Raw genomic sequence first — 17,519 nt, 5'->3', positions numbered from 1 at the left:
CATAGCAACCAGTCCAATTCCAGCTTTAGTGTATTTAAGGCCTTAAATCAAGAACATTGAGTGTTTTGTTTGCTGGTGATACATCTAGCAATGGACAAATGACAGGTAAGAGCAGGAATCATTGTCTATGAGAGAAACCATTCCCATTGTTACACATTTTCACACATTTTGTAGGTGCAGGAAGTATGGACATTTCAGTTTTTATGAAACAACAACTCCCAGCATTCAAAGGATAAATATGAACAAAAGTTCAAGAATTGCTTTTTATTTTTTTCATGACATTCGCCGTGCGGTATAAGCAGGGCCGGCTCCAGGTTTTCGTGGGCTCTGGACGAAAGAGTCTCAGTGGGCCCCTTTATCACATACCTCGATTCATGACACACAGATGCCGCACAAAAAAAATATATATATAATACAATGCAGAAGATTTCACTTCTTACATTACATGACCGATATCTATTGTAAATTCCACAATAGCTCAGAAACCAGCGAATCGCTGCATGCAGAATACTGGCCCCCATAAAATGCTCCAGACAGGATATTGACCCCATATAATGCTCCATACAGCATACTGTCCCCCTTATAACGATCCTACAGGATACTGGCTCCCATATAACGCTCCATACAGGATACTGGTCCCTATATAGCGTTCCATACAGAATACTGGCCCCCATATAATGCTCCATGCAGGATGTGCCCCCATATAATGCTCCATGCAGGCTGTGCCCCCACATAATGCTCAATGCAGGCTGTTCCAACCACATAATACCTCATGCAAGCTGTTCCCACCACATAATGCCCCACGCAGGCTGTTCCCCCCTTATAAAACCCCATGCAGGATGTCACCCCTCTTATAATGTCCCATGCAGGATGTCATCCCGCTTATAATGCCCCATTCATTATGTCACCCCCCCTTATAATGCCCCATGCAGGATGTCACCCTCGCTTATAATGCCCCATACATTATGTCACCACCCCCATATAATGCCCTATGCAGGATGTCACTTCCCCCCATATAATGCCCCATGCAGGATCTCACTTCCCCCCCTTTGAATGCCCCATGCAGGATGTCACCTCTCCCCCTCTTATAATTCCCCATGCAGGATGTCACACACCCCTTATACTGCCCTATGCAGGATGTCACCCCCCCTTCCTTATAATGCCCCATGCAGGATGTCACTCCCCCCCCTTTTAATGCCCCATGCAGGATGTTACCCCCCCTTCCTTATAATGCCCCATGCAGGATGTCACCCCTCCCCTTCCTTATAATGCCCCATGCAGGATGTCACACCCCCCTCCCTTATAATGCCCCATGCCTCCATACATTAAAAAAAAATAATCAAATACTCACCTCACTTCTTCTCACCTGCTGCCGCTGCTCTGGACTCCAGCGTCGCCGGCATCTTTCCACTCTGCGCTGTGACGGCTCAGGAAAGAGCGCGGTGAAAAGATGTCACCGCACCCTTTGACCTGAGACATCACAGTGCAGCAGCCGCGAAGAGAATGGAGCGGCTGCGGAGGAACGAGGAGAGGTAAGTGATGAGCCGCAGGCTGTAGGGGCCCTGAGGCCATGAGCAAGCGGGGGGGAGCGGGCGCTGGCACCGCTGTCCTCCTCTCACAGGTCCCATAGCGCGGCACGGTGCTAGACGGCGAGTGGGCACCCCCCCCGCCTGCTCAGGTGCTGTCGCCAGCCCAGGGTATAAGTGATATGATGACTTTATTTTGTAGGTCAGTTCGATTACAGCGATACCAGATTAATATAAGATTTTTAATGTTTTCCTGCTTTTGCACAATTAAAACATTTATTTTTGGGTACATAATATTTTATTGAACCCTTTTTATTCAGCAGTATGCATAACATAGCGCCATACACTCGTCCTACTATTCTGGATCAACATTGGACCAATTTTTTATACGCTAGTATGACTCCAGCCTTAAGTTTCCAAACTGATAGCCCTATAAGAGATCACTTTATTGAGCTCTGTCCAGTTTGCCTTATATACCGTATTTTTTGGACCATAAGACGCACTTTTTTCCCCCAATTTATGGGGGTGCGTCTTATGGTCTGAATATTCTGTTTTGTGATGTGGAGGCGGCTGGGGTTGCGGCAACGACGGGGGCTGCAGCAGCTGGGGCGGCAAAGGAATGGTGATACCCAGTAACGAGCGGCGGCAGCAGCATGTTTGTGGGCGCAGCCATGAATTCACTATGTCCACACTAGACATCAGGAGGTGGGCGGTCTCAGGTCCAGATCGCGCGCTGCAATGACGTTACAAAGAGGCAGGGCCGGGGCAACACAGAACAGCACAGCGCGCAATCATTACCGACCCTGCCTCTTTGTAATGTCACTGCAGCGCTTGATCAGGATGAGAGACCGCCCACCTCCTGATTTCGAGCACGGCCATAGTGAATTCATGGCTGTGCCCACAAACATTCTGCTGCCGCCGCTCATTATTGGGTAAAATCGCTCCATCGCTGCCACAGCCTCCTCTGCTGCCACAGCCCCCTTCGCTGCCACAGCCCCCTGCCGCCACAGCCCCCTTCGCTGCCACAGCCACAGCCCCCTCCTGCCACAGTCCATTTCAGCCCCAGACGCCTCCGCTGCCACAGCCCCAGCCCCCTCCTGCCACAGCCCCCTCCGCCGCCACAGCCACAGCCCCCTCCGCTGCCCCAGCCACCTCCGCTGACACAGCCCCAGCCGCCTCCGCTGCCCCAGCCCCAGCTGCCTTCGCTGCCCCAGCCCCAGCTGCATTCACTGCCCAAGCCACAGCCCCCTCCACAGCTGCAGCCCCAGCTCCCTCCACCTCCGCTGCCACAGCCCAGCCGCCTGCACTGCCACAGCCCCTGCGCTCCACTGCCACAGCCCCAGCCACCTCCGCTGCCACAGCCCCAGCCGCCTACGTTGCCAAAGCCGCCTACACTGCCACAGCCCCCTCTGCAGCCCTGGCTCCCTCCGGCTCCACTGCTACAGCCCCAGCCGCCTCCGCAGCCCCAGCCGCCTCCGCTGCCGCAGCCCCAGCCACCTCCGCTGCCACAGACCCAGCCCCCTCTGCAGCCCCAACCGCCTCCGCCCGCTGCCACAGCCCCAGCCACCTCAGCTGCCACAGCTCCCTCCGCAGCCCCAGCCACCTCTGCTGCCGCAGCCCCCAGCCAGTGTGACCCCGCTCCTTGCCTATCGTGGGTCCAGAATGAGAGGCAAGCATTATAACGTAGAAGTAAAATATAAAGTAAAGTGAAAAAGCACATGACATAAAACATTGTACTACTCCTGTGGTGAACTATAATCCCCAGCATGCCATAAGAGGTGAAGGACTTGCTGGAAGTTATAGTTCTCCTCAGAGCAACCACAATACCTGTGGGATCTTAAAGAGGACATAACATACATGGCTGAATACAGCCAATACATGATACAAGCAACCAGTGGATCGAGCAGCATACTGGCTGTATGACTTCAGCCACATTTGTATTTTGGCGCTTCTTCCTGCGTGTGTGTACAGTTAGACCACTCAGTCATTGACAGCAGGAGAGGAGAAGCCAAAGGACGGTATGTTTTCCTCTGCCGCAGCATTTCAGACGGAAGACTGAAACATACCATATCAGCCTTACGTCGTACATCCGGTGTCTGATACATTCTGCCTGATCCACAGGCAGCATGCATCAGCTATCGCAATCCAAAAAAGTTTTTTTTTCTCTATTTTCCACCTCTAAAACCTTGGTGCGTCTTATGGTCCGGTGCGTCTTATAGTCCGAAAAATACGGTGCTTCCTGCTGACATCAACTGATAGACCTGTATGAGAATGTTCGGACAGGTCTGGGCATGAACGTTGGAATATTTCCAATATATAATGCATTAATATTATAAGTGAATAGGCTTTGCATGTATAACTTAAAATATAAACATGTCAGGTAAATTCGGAGTTCATGTTTGGAATCAGCGCATTCAATTTAGTGTAAATCACAATAAATCAAAATATTTTTCTCTTAGTAGCAAAATCATTGTCGACATGCACTTACTTTTCTAATGTGGTCAGTAACCATTAATACAATAACCTTAGCAATCCAGATAATAGATTATCTGCTTGAAGATGGGGTGCCTAAAAGTTTAAAGAAACTCCAGAAGGAGATCAACTTGCCTCATTATCTTTTTACGAATACCTACAACTTAGGCACACATAATGGACCCAGTCAACCACGACAAAGGATATTAATACACAATCACTTTATCACAGATATGATCATATCTGTGAACCACACACATGGTTTAATTTCTACTAAATGTTAACAACTTCTGTGACCTTGCATAGATGAGAACCCTCTGACAGTTAACGGTTTATTCTCATCTCCAAGATCATAACTCAATGTGTAGTAGGTGTAATAATAATATTAGCAAATTCCTCCAATTATAAATGTAGTATAGTTCTTCTGATTCACTATGTTGCTTACCCCATGCACAGATCATTGCAACATCTTAGGTATCCATGTGTCACACAAGATGTGGGAAAAACCTACTGCAACACAAAGGGAAGAAGGAAAGGAAGTCTAAATTCTAGGGAAAGGGGGGAAGTGGAGACCTCCTAGGCTTATCTAGCATCACCCTGTCTTCCCTAACATCCTTGAATTGGCTCTTCACCAATCGCCGCACATGTGCCTTGCCCTGTCTTTCCCTGGCATATGGATAAGGCTAGGGAAGGGAGGAGATGAGCACGAGTTGATCTCAATTAAACACTATAGACAACAGAAGTAGACAAACAGGGGGAAATTACTTAGCTTTAGACGAACTCCAGACAAATGCGCACACGTTCTCAAGCTCCAAACAGCAAGAAGTACTGCTCTTGCTAAAGCCTTCACAAGTTGTAATGAATACACAGCAGATATTTATACAACCAGGCAGGGTGTTAATTAGCGAGAGGAAGGTAGCCGCTGGGTCCTAGAGACAGAGTCTAAGAAAATGTCTGTAAAGCCAAACAGGAGGAGAGCGGACCCTTCCCGCGAGGGCTCACAATCTACAAAGGATAGGTGAGGATACAGTAGATGAGGGTAGAGCTGGTCATGCAGCAGTATGGTGGAAAGAAGTTTACTGCAGGTTGTAGGCTTTTCGGAAGAGGTGGGACTTCAGGTTCCTTTTGAAGGTTTCCATGGTAGGCAAGAGTCTTTTATGATTGGATAGAGAGTTCCAGAGTAGGAGGGATGCATGGGATAAAGTTTGTGTGCGATTGTTGGAAGAGAAGATAAGAAGTGAGTAGAGCAGGAGATCTTGTGAGGATTGGAGGTTGCGTGCAGGTATGTACCGGGAGATTAAGTCACAGATACATGGAGGAGACAGGTTGTGGATGGCTTTATGTGCCATGGTTAGGGTTTTGAACTGGAGTCTCTGGGCAATGGGGAGCCACTGAAGGGATTGACAGAGAGGAGATGCAGAGGAATAGATGGGAGACAAGTGGATTAGTCGAGCAGCAAAGTCGGGTGAGATGAGGAGGTGGTGTGTGAGTGGGAGATACTGATGTCCTGTCTGTCTATGAGGAGATACAAGATAGGGCCAAGTCTGTGATGCCGAGAGATGAGAGAGTCTGTAGTGGTATCCATCACAACCACATTGCCGCCTTTGTCAGACGGCTTTATGGTTATGGTTTGATCCTTTTCAAGTCTGTATAGTGAATCCATTTCACCTCTTGAAAGGTTATGTTATTCCCAATGCTTAGTTTTTGTCAGTTGTATGATGTCCTCCGTAACCAAATTAAGGAAGAAATCTATGGAACTTAAGTCTCCGGTAGGAGGTGGCATTCTAGAAATTTTATTTTTAATGTCCGTGAAGGGATCAATGTATTAAGGTTCACCTCATCAAGATGGTATAGCAACCTCACGCCTTGTAGAAGGTTATTGGGTATTCCCAAGTTGTCACACTCCTTTCTATCCTCCCTAAGGAAGTGCTATTTTCATTTCAAACGTCTGATGAATAGATGCAGGTCTATTATTATTTCAGATTCATCAAAATCAGTGGTGTGGATAAAACTTAAACGTTTACTCAGTATGCATATTTCATCAGTAGTGAGGGGCATTGATGATAGATTGATGACCTGTGTTGTTAAACGGGATTCGGCTTATTGGATCGGCTCCTGAGCAGGTAGTTCAGATCTAAAAAACTCCCTCTCTGCGGGGTTCTCCTGTTATTTCCTCTCCCCCGAAATCCACCCCTTCCTTTTAATTTCCCCTTTTGGGTTTTGGATTTTGTATCAGTATGTGAGACCTCTGTTTCAGAGGAGGATATGTCTATCTAAGGAATATAATTCTGTCTGGTAATCGGCACCTAATATGCCTTGTATTCCCTGAATTCTTCAAGGTAATAAAGAACTTGTGTTTACACTCTTTTAGGTGGTATTGGTACCATTCTATCTTGTTCTGTAACTATGTTTCTTTTTTTGCGATGTCCAGTTCTGATGAGAATTTCTTAGTTACCTCTATTTGCTACTTAAGAGCTTCCTTTTTAGGGTGCCAACCACCATGTGAGGTAGGGGACAATATAGAATAGGGAGAGAGTAGGGAATGATATACACTTTCCTTCCCAGTTTTTTCCAAATAGTGCAGGTTGGTGGTATCACCCTACTAGCTTAGCACATGTAGGGTATCCATGCATGTGTATCTGTATCATTTCTTGACCATAATGGGAAGCTAAGGGCCTAATCTCATTCTTGATATAGACCCCCCCCAACATAACTAATAAATAATGGTAAAATATCTTTGCCCAATCATTTTCTTGTTCTATACCCCATTAATATATATAACTGTGATGTACCTCTGAGACCGTCTGCCTCTTTAGAGTACCACTGTGTGTTTATAAAAATATCAGGGTAAATCCCATTTGTTTACAGTGATCCGTGACCATGTGTCTTCTTGGGGATTTGAAGGAGCAATAAAAAATATGTGTCCCTTCACGTGGATCTCCATTTTCCAGCTGCAAACCATATAGCAGGGCATGCGTCTGAAGTACACCTGTTTATGCCACATCGCAACATGTCTGAGGAGCAGAATATACAGTCGGTACGGAAAGTATTCAGAACCCTTTAAATATTTCATTTTGTTTCATTGCAGCCATTTTATAAGTTTTAAAAAGTTCATTTTTTTTCTCATTAAAGTATACTCTGTACCCCATCTTGACTGAAAAAAAACAGAAATGTAGAAATTTTTACAAATTTATTAAAAAAAACAAAAACTGAAATATCACATGGTCATAAGTATTCAGACCCTTTGCTCAGACACTCATATTTAAGTCACATGGTGTCCATTTCCTTGAGATCCTCCTTGAGAGGGTTCTACTCCTTGTGCGGTAGCGCTATTGATCATGTTGAGGGGCACTCACTTCACCGGGTTAATTAAAGCACACATGCAACGTTTTACAGTAATCTAAAGTCCAGCAGTTTATTACACATCATAAACTGCTTATAACATAGTCCATCTCAGCGGCTCGCAGGAATATTACACATGTAATATCCTAGAGCCTTTTCAGTGGCAGCTCTGCCGGCTTGGCTTCAGAAACAGTCCTCAGCAAGGTAACAACATCAAGGTCCATATCAAGCACCGTCTTTTACCTTTGTCAGGTATAGCTGCTTCCATTAGCTCTGTTCTGCCAAAGCTGTGGTTTAAGGCTCACCAGATGTGGCCTACAGGCCTTGTGCCTTCCAGGTCTAATGGTGTCTCAGGCACAGAGATCAGGTCTCTTGACTCACTGAGTTTCAAAAACCCCCCGAATATATATCCCTCTGTGCGCACAGGACCTGTGATGATGTCACAGTCGTGTGATCAGTCATTGTCACTAACTTCGTCAAGTCACATTTCCGAGTCGTAACCTTGTCAGACCCCCCTCGCTCCCAGCATTCAATATAGCAGTGCGACTCACTTGCCCTTGTATCTAAGGTCAGGTCCGACTCCGTACTGTCTCGTACTGTATTGGGTTGTTTGTATGGGCCTCTCAGACCTGAGTTACTGGAGGACTCACGACCTCTAAACCCACACCCACTATCCTCAGAACATCTTGAAAGGTCTCTAACTCCTGCTGTAGCCGTTCTATTATTTGGAGGGCCCTTTCTCTGTCTGGTCTCACAATTTATAGACGGCTGCCATCTTCTGCTGCTTAGGCGACGCTGTCTTTCCATTAACAGTCTGGCGAGATTCAACTGTTCTACCTCTTGCAGGTAGTTCACACGGTACTCCATCAGCATTCTTATATATGCAAGATTTTCTTCCGTTCCTACAGCGGAGAATGACACCATGCTGTCTTCATCCGGTATCCAGTCCTGATGATCACGTGGACTGCTTACTTTCATCACACCAGACTTCTTTACCATCATTTGCATGGCTTGGCCATTTCTCCAAATGAGCTTTCTTACCAGAGCATGAGGCACCCAGATAACTTCTTCCTGCAGACTTTGAGCTTTTCTCATAAGCTCCAGTTGTCTATTGGCTTGTTCAGTCTTCAACCGGACAATCCGCTTCGTGCAAACACATCGCCAGTGCATGTCACTTAGGACAGCCACCCTCTTCACTGTGACTTCAGTTGTGGACAGGACCACCAGCTGTTTAGCTTCTGAGGTCGAGTACACCTTACAGGCTCCCACGGCCTTCCTAAACTCTTCATGCAATGACTCTCTGGTGCATTCTTCTCTCAAATCTTCGGGTACATCTATGAGGCACTTGTACCGAGAAGTTTCTGTCTAACCAGTGGTCTCCAAACGATCATGTGGCTCTGGTTTCAGGGACAACTGACTTCCAGATTCTTCACCCTGTATGCTTCCCCTTAGCTGACTCACAGCTATGAACTCAAGAATTCTCCTCTTGACATTTTCCTTCCCATACTGATCTTCTTTTAACACTTTCTCAGCTCTCCTCAGTTCCACCTTCTCATAGTATAAAGGATTAAGCGCTACTTGTTTGCCCTTTTCCTTCTCCAAGGCGGCCTCGTTCACTGATTGGTACTTTGCCAGGCGACCTTTGAGCTCGAAAACGTCTTCCTCTAGCTCAGCTACTCGCCTCTCAGCAGCCCATCTCTGAAGCTCTTCCTGCTTCAACTGCTCCTTTATCAGCAGAATTCTCTCAGCCCTCTTCGTCTCCAATGTGCCCACTCGGCACTCGACAGCCAGTCTCTCAAGCTTCTCTTGCTTCAAATGGGCTTGTAGTGTCTCCTTGAGCTCCTTGATCTCGGCTCTTACAACCACCGAATCATCCAAGCTCGCATTATTCGAGGAGGTATTTGCTTCATACCTCCCTTCTTCAGTGGCAAACTCCTGACCCTGGTCTGTGGCTTCTCCGATAGACTCCTCCATCTTTTTCCACTCAGCTTCCATCCTGCTGATTCTAACCTGAAGGCACGTCTCTGCCCTTTGCAGATCATCACAGAACGTCTTCAGTTCCTTCACCTGAGTTTCCAGTCCTAGGATCTTTCTACGGAGATCATCATTCTCATCATGGGTGTCCTGCTGAATGGTCTCAATCATTTGTAGCATGTGCTCTGCATCTGTGTCACCCCAGGCCTGGATGCCACAAACTTGTAAGGCTGTGTCTGAGAGCAGGAGGGAGGTTTTCTGGTCATGGACCATTTGCATGCAGCACCTCCTGTCCCAGGCCAGTAGGGGGAGCAGGCTGCCCCTATAAAAACTGGTACTGAGGGCAGGGTTAGGGAGACCAGGACCCACTTCTGAAGTATCCAGAACGGTTCCCAGAAGAGAGGGGCAGGTCAGCTGCAGCTGAGGAGTCCAGGAGGCAAAGGAGGAACAGAAAGCCAGGGACAGAGGCGACGAGAGCCGGTACTGGCAGAGAGAGACTACACAACCGGACACTGGGGTCCGTGGCTGTCAGGGTTGCAAGCCCTGCAGCAGATAACCAACCCGCAAGGGATTTCAGGTCCCTTGGCCTAAGAAGCCTGGAGGCTCCGCCACACAGAGGGACCGGTACAGCACGGAGAAGCTACAGGTACCTAAGGCCCGAGTCGCAAGCCATACAGGCGTAGTACACGGCAAGCTCAGGGACATGGGCTATCATACCACTAAAGGGGGAGATAGTCAGCAAGGGCAGAGAGAGAGAACGGTAGGCCTACCCACTCACCCTGACCAGTGGAGCTTGCCCGAATGCCCTCAGACACCTAGGTCCATTCCTACCCTGTACTCCTGGTGGGTCTGTGATAAGATCAGTAAAAGACTCTGGACTGCATTATTGGACTCTGTGTGGTTACTGCTGCGCCTGCACCATCACCCCCAGCATCCTACTACCAGCCCTGAGGCTACACTCCTCCCGTGGGGAGTTGTACTATTCCCCGCTGCATCCCCAACACCATTCTCAGCGGTCTGCCTTGCAGCGGCGGTCCTCCCTGACCGCAATCCACGGGTGGCGTAGTCGGACATTACCTAAAACATATAAAAGACTGCCACTGGTCTGACCAGCCTGAGCCACGGGACCGGGTCGCCACTACTACTCCCAGCATTGCCCTGAAGTCCGGTCTCGAGTGCCCCACGGCCCAGGGGGCGAGTCACATCAGCCTTATCATCCTCTAATTTTTTCTTAACCTTGAGGAGATCCTCATAGTCCCTCTTGGTTTATTGCAGGTCCCTATTGTATTCATCATACTCCTTGGATTCACGCAGCTCCCAGTTGAACTGTTCGCGCAGTTTTTCTAGGTCTTGATCGCGTCCAGAAACTTCGTCCTTCAGCACTCCTTTTAAGGCAGATAGCTCCCTATCCCGCTGGTGTAGACCCTCGTCCAGCCTTTGCTTCTCCTGCATCAGCTGCTTCACCTGCTCTTGAAATCTCTGCACTTCCTTTCTTGTGACCTCTGCTTCCTCCGCATCCACAGAGCCTTTCTTCACTTGGTTCAGCTCTGACTGCACCAGGGAGAAACGATTTTTCATTTCATTCAGCTCATCTTCAGACTCCTCTTTCTCAAGCTTCAACTGCAAAACCTCCTCCTTGGTTTTGCTGAGGTCCTCTTTATTTTTCTGGAACATTTCCTTCCATTGGTTGAGTCAGGGGCGGACACAGACTGTAGAGGGCCCCTGTGCAAGAAATTTTGGGGGGCCCCCCCTGCCCTTCATAAGGCAACAAAGTTATGTAAACATAACCCCCTATGTGCATCTCTCACCCCCCCATGTGCAGCTCTCACCCCCCGTGCATCTCTCATCCCCCCCATGTGCATCTCTCATCCCCCCCATGTGCATCTCTCATCCCCCCCATGTGCATCTCTCATCCCCCCCATGTGCATCTCTCACCCCCCCATGTGCATCTCTCACCCCCCCATGTGCATCTCTCACCCCCCCATGTGCATCTCTCACCCCCCCATGTGCATCTCTCACCCCCCCATGTGCATCTCTCACCCCCCCATGTGCATCTCTCACCCCCCCATGTGCATCTCTCACCCCCCCATGTGCATCTCTCACCCCCCATGTGCATCTCACACCCCCCCATGTGCATCTCTCACCCCCCCATGTGCATCTCTCACCCCCCCCATGTGCATCTCTGATTCCCCCCACTCATAGTTAATTAATTGTATTTAAAAAAAATAAAACTTGTTATACTTACCCCCATGCAATCCCTGCAGAATCCTGGCGCTCGTCCACGTCGCTGCCACCAGGTTCTCCTGACGTTCGGCCATGTGACGGCGCCACATACATAGCCATCAGCTTTTGTTTTGGCCAAAAGATTTTTAAAGCCGCCACCATGATAAGGTAGACTCTTCTGGGCGGGCCCTACTCTAACCTATTATAATTTTCTTAAAATATCCAATACTCTTTTTAGATATATTTTTATTTAGTTTTCTTTAAGGGAATGTGTCATATACATTTTTTTTTTAAATGACCAATAATACCACATACAGGGAATACCGCCACACCATGACCAGACCACATATTACCACAACATAGTGACCGAATAATACCACACAGAAGGGAGAAAAACTGCCACACCATGACCAGACCACATATTACCACTACATTACTAATATTACCACCACATTACTAATATTACCATAAGTGTCATTATACACGGGAGCTCTATACATGGTATGTATAACGTAAGTGTCCAGGTAATCTAGTGATCACCAGTGAAATTATACACAGGAGCTCTGTATATAGTGTCAGTGTACAGGTAATACAGTGATCACCAGTGACATTATACACAGGAGCTCTGTATATAGTGTACAGGTAATACAGTGATCATCAGTGACATTATACACAGGAGCTCTGTATATAGTGTCAGTGTACAGGTAATACAGGGATCACCAGTGACATTATACACAGGAGCTCTGTATATAGTGTCAGTGTACAGGTAATGAAGTGATCACCAGTGAAATTATACACAGGAGCTCTGTATATAGTGTCAGTGTACAGGTAATACAGTGATCATCAGTGACATTATACACAGGAGCTCTGTATATAGTGTCAGTGTACAGGTAATACAGTGATCACCAGTGACATTATACACAGTGTATATGTAATAGACTGACTCACCGGTGACGTCTCTAGGTGAAGTCCTTCATCTTCGCTTTTCTCCTTCATCCAGCACAGACCGCCATCACGTCTTCCAGCCAGGACTCGTCTCTGCATAAAATAACACAGTTATCTAGAGCACATTCCCCAACTTCTACATTACGCAGCTGAATACAGACGTGCATCCACCATCAATATATGGTTAGTTATTATGCAACCTACCATTCCAAATATAAATTGTAATCCACCACTGTGCCCCCATTAACTGTAAATAGGCACTTAATATATAATTTAATTAGAACCTCTACTCTTTCCGCCAATTTGTTACCAGTCACACTCCTGCATCCGCAACGCCCCCTACTCTATACTTCCTGCTCCCCGCATTCAATATTTACATGCACCCCCTGCCCCAATTCATTATATCATGTCCGTGCTCTCCCCACCCCATCATCATTTATCATTTACTCTCCCCCACCCCACATTCGTTATGTGCAGCTCATTATCCCCCTACTCCCAATTCCCCCATGTGCAGCTCTCAAACCTCCCCATGTGCAGCTCTCACCCCCCCCCATGTGCACATCTCTCACCCCCTCCCCCACATGTGCCCCTCTCGTCCCCCTCCCCCACATGTGCCCCTCTCTCATCCCCCTCCCCCACATGTGCCCCTCTCTCATCCCCCTCCCCCACATGTGCCCCTCTCTCATCCCCCTCCCCCACATGTGCCCCTCTCTCATCCCCCTCCACCACATGTGCACCTCTCTCACCCCCCCACATGTGCATCTCCCATCTCCCCCCCCACACATGTGCATCTCCCATCTCCCCCCCACCACATGTGCATCTCCCACCCCCCCCCACACATGTGCATCTCCCATCTCCCCCCCCCCACACATGTGCATCTCCCATCTCCCCCCCCCACACATGTGCATCTCCCATCTCCCCCCCCCACACATGTGCATCTCCCATCCCCCCCCACACATGTGCATCTCCCATCTCCCCCCCCACACATGTGCATCTCCCATCTCCCCCCCCACACATGTGCATCTCCCATCTCCCCCCCCCACACATGTGCATCTCCCATCTCCCCCCACCCACACACATGTGCATCTCCCATCCCCCCCACACACATGTGCATCTCCCATCTCCCCCCCACACACATGTGCATCTCCCATCTCCCCCCCACACACACATGTGCATCTCCCATCTCCCCCCCACACACACACACACATGTGCATCTCCCATCTCCCCCCCACACACACACACATGTGCATCTCCCATCTCCCCCCCACACACATGTGCATCTCCCATCTCCCCCCCACACACACATGTGCATCTCCCATCTCCCCCCCACACACACACACACATGTGCATCTCCCATCTCCCCCCCACACACACACACATGTGCATCTCCCATCTCTCCACTCCTAGTTAATTGTATTTTAAAAAAAATAAAACTTGTTATACTTACCCCCATGCGATCCCTGCAGAATCCTGGCGCTCGTCCAAATCGCTGACAGCAGGTTCTCCTGACTTCCGGCCATGTGACATCCATATTGGTCGTCCTGTGCCGTTACCCCTTGCAACCAGACTGCAGTTAACCGCATTCTCTAACCAATTGTGAGGTAGCGCTATTGATCATGTTGAGGGGCACTCACTTCACCAGGTCAATTAAAGCACACATGCAATGTTTTCCTGTAATCTAAAGTCCAGCAGTTTATTACACATCATAAACTGCTTATAACATAGTCCATCTCAGCGGCTCGCAGGAATGTTACACACAAAATATCCTAGACCTTTTTCAGTCGTAGCTATGCCAGCTTGGCTTCAGAAACAGTCCTAAGCCAAGTAACAACATCAATGTCCATATCAAGCACGGTCTTTTACCTTTGCCAGGTCTAGCTGCTTCCATCATCTCTGTTCTGCCAAAGCTGTGGTTTAAGGCTCACCAGATGTGGCCTACAGGCCTCGTGCCTTCCAGGTCTAAAGGGGTCCCAGGCACAGAGATCAGGTCTCTTGACTCACTGCGTTTCAAAACCCCCCCGAATATATATCACTCTGTGCACACAGGACCTGTGATGAGGTCACAGTCATGTGATCAGTCACCTGAAGGGGAGGTACGTGGTGAGCCAGAACACACCCCCTCAGACATTTTGGCAATGCAGCAAGCCGCTACATTACATCCTTCATTGGAGTCCAGCTGTGTTTAATTAAACTGATAGGACTTAATTTGGAAAGGCACACACCTCTCTATATAAGACCTCACAGCTCACAGCGCATGTGTAACATCCCTGGCGGCGTGCTGACTGGCTTACCATCACCCAATATGCAAGACCACCAACTTACCTACCAGTCCAGGCTGCACACTATGCTCCTCTACCTGCTGTGTGCATGTCTCTTGTCTGCTGGCTTAGAGCGGCGGCGCTGGCACTTCCTGATTCTTAACCCTCAACTGGTGAGGTGGGGTTTTTGTCACGCAACTGGTCATGTGGGGTTTCCTATAACCCAGTGTTTAGAAATCTCTTATTTTTACAGAAAATTCAAAGATCACGTTTGTTTTAATCGTTTTCTTATTGCCGATTGATTACACATGAGTATAACAAATTGTTGACATCCACGAATGGATGGAAGCTAATGAGACACGGATCCTCATACCAGCATTTTTCAATGAATGGCAGCCGAACAAAAATTCCCTGGGTTGTGGCAAACCCCACCTCACCAGTTGAGGGTTAAAGTTACAGTGTGCACAGTCCTAATGTGTCCCCAGCCTATTGCTGTGAGTCACTGGATACTTAAACCTCCTCCACCCAGTGGGGGGTGCCTGAGCAACACTTTCTTTCGGTGTGTTCTGTGCAACTGAGTAGCCAGGTCCTGTCCTGTATCTGTGACTTCTAGTCTGTTTCTGCCACCCCGGGGGCTGAGAACCCAGGCCCGTTACCTGCATCTGTGACTTCTATTTTTTTCCGCCACTCTGGGGGCTGTATGCACAGGCTTGTTCCTGTATCTCTTTCCAGTGTCAGTTCCGGTCTGAACTGTGTCCTAGCACGTTACCTGTTTGTCTCTATGTCCGATCCTTCCCTTTTCCTGCAGAGTCTGAACCAGTACTTAACTCCTACTCATTGTCTCTGTACTTCTGTTTGTGAGTTTTGTGTCCACTCACTACTTCATTGCAAGTACCTTGTGTGTATCTGGTTCTGCTTGTCCCGTTTCCCTGCCTTTGTATCTACCGCCTGTGTTCCAGCTATCTTCCTGTGTTTCCCAGTCTGTTCCATGTGAACAGAGCGCTGTTTTGTCTGTCCGCACCTGCGGCTCTGCTCCGCTCTGCTCTGCTTGTCCCCGCACCTGCGGCTCTGCTCTGCTCCGCTTGTCATCTGCATCTGCGACTCTGCTCCGCTTGTCCTCCGCACCTGCGGCACTGCTCTGCTCCGCTTGTCCTCCACTCCTGCGGCTCTGCTCCTGTATTCAAGTCTGTACTGGTCCCTAACCAGCCTGTTTACCTACCTGTCAGTACCTGCCTGTCTGTATACCAGCCGTGCCTGCCAGTACCCGCCCGTTTGCATACCAGCCAAACCTGTCCTTTCCTGCATTCCCTGGTGTGGGTCAACAGCTGTGTGACCGAGGTCTGACCTGGAGTAGCACCTGGGCCACCTCCCTCATCCCTCCTCAGACTACGGAGTCGATTAAGCCGCCGTGTGTCCATGGTCGGATCTTGCAAGGCACATAGTCACGCCCCTCCAGGCACTCCTCGGTTCGTGGCCCAGTGGAACCACTAACCACGCTCACGCCAAACTGTCCGGGCGTGAGCGTAACAGCATGTCAGACCAAATGAGAATCATGAGCTCAAAGGAACTGCCCAAGGAGCTCAGAGACAGAATTATGACAAGGCACAGATCTGGTCAAAGTTACAAAAGAATTTCTGCATTACTTAAGGTTCCTAAGAGAACAGTGGCCTCCATAATCCTTAAATGGAAGAAGTTTGGGACCACCAGAAGTCTTCCTAGACCTGGCCGTCCAGCCAAATTGAGCAATCGTGGGAGAAGAGCCTTGGTGAGAGAGGTAAAGAAGAACTCCAAGATCACTGTGGCTGAGCTCCAGAGATGTAGTAGTGAGGTGGGAGAAAGTTCAAAGTCAATTATCACTGCAGCCCTCAACCAGTCGGGCCTTTATGACAGAGTGGCCCGACGGAAGCCTCTGCTCGGTGCAAGACATATGAAAGCCCGCATAGAGTTTGCTCAGAAACACATGAAGGACTCCCAGACTATGAGAAATAAGATTCTCTGGTCTGATGAGACAAATATAGAACTTTTTGGTGATAATTCTAAATGGTATGTATGGAGAACACCAGGCACTGCTCATCACCTGCCCAATACAATCCCAACAGAGAAACATGGTGGTGGCAGCATCATGCTATGGGGGTGTTTTTCAGCTGCAGGGACAGAACGACTGGTTGCAATTGAAGGAAAAATGAATGTGGCCAAGTACAGAGATATCCTGGATGAAAACCTCTTCCAGAGTGCTCTGGACCTCAGACTTAGCCGAAGGTTCACCATCCAACAAGACAATGACCCTAAGCATACAGCTAAAATAACAAATAAGTGGCTTCAGAACAACTCTGTGACCATTATTAACTGGCCCAGCCAGAGCCCTGACCTAAACCCAATTGAGTATCTCTGGAGAGACCTGAAAATGGCTGTCCACCAACGTTCACCATCCAACCTGATGGAACTGGAGAGGATCTGCAAGGAAGAATGGCAGAGGATCCCCCAATCCAGGTGTGAAAAACTTGTTGCATCATTCCCAAGAAGACTCATGGCTGTACTAGCTCAAAAGGGTGCTTCTACTTAATACTGAGCAAAGGGTCTGAATACTTATGACCATGTGATATTTCAGTTTTTCTTTTTTAATAAATTTGTAAGAATTTCTACATTTCTGTTTTTTTTCAGTCAAGATGAGGTGCAGAGTGTACTATAATGAGAAAAAAAATAACTTTTTAGAATTCACCAAATGGCTGCAATGAAACAAAGAGTGAAACATTTAAAGGGGCCTGAATACTTTCTGTAC

The sequence above is a fragment of the Phyllobates terribilis genome, unplaced genomic scaffold (genome assembly GCF_046119375.1).
Source record: "Phyllobates terribilis strain yellow unplaced genomic scaffold, ASM4611937v1 Scaffold_9__5_contigs__length_417890890, whole genome shotgun sequence".
In the NCBI taxonomy this organism is placed as follows: domain Eukaryota; kingdom Metazoa; phylum Chordata; class Amphibia; order Anura; family Dendrobatidae; genus Phyllobates; species Phyllobates terribilis.
Note: the sequence above shows the minus strand (reverse complement) of the source record.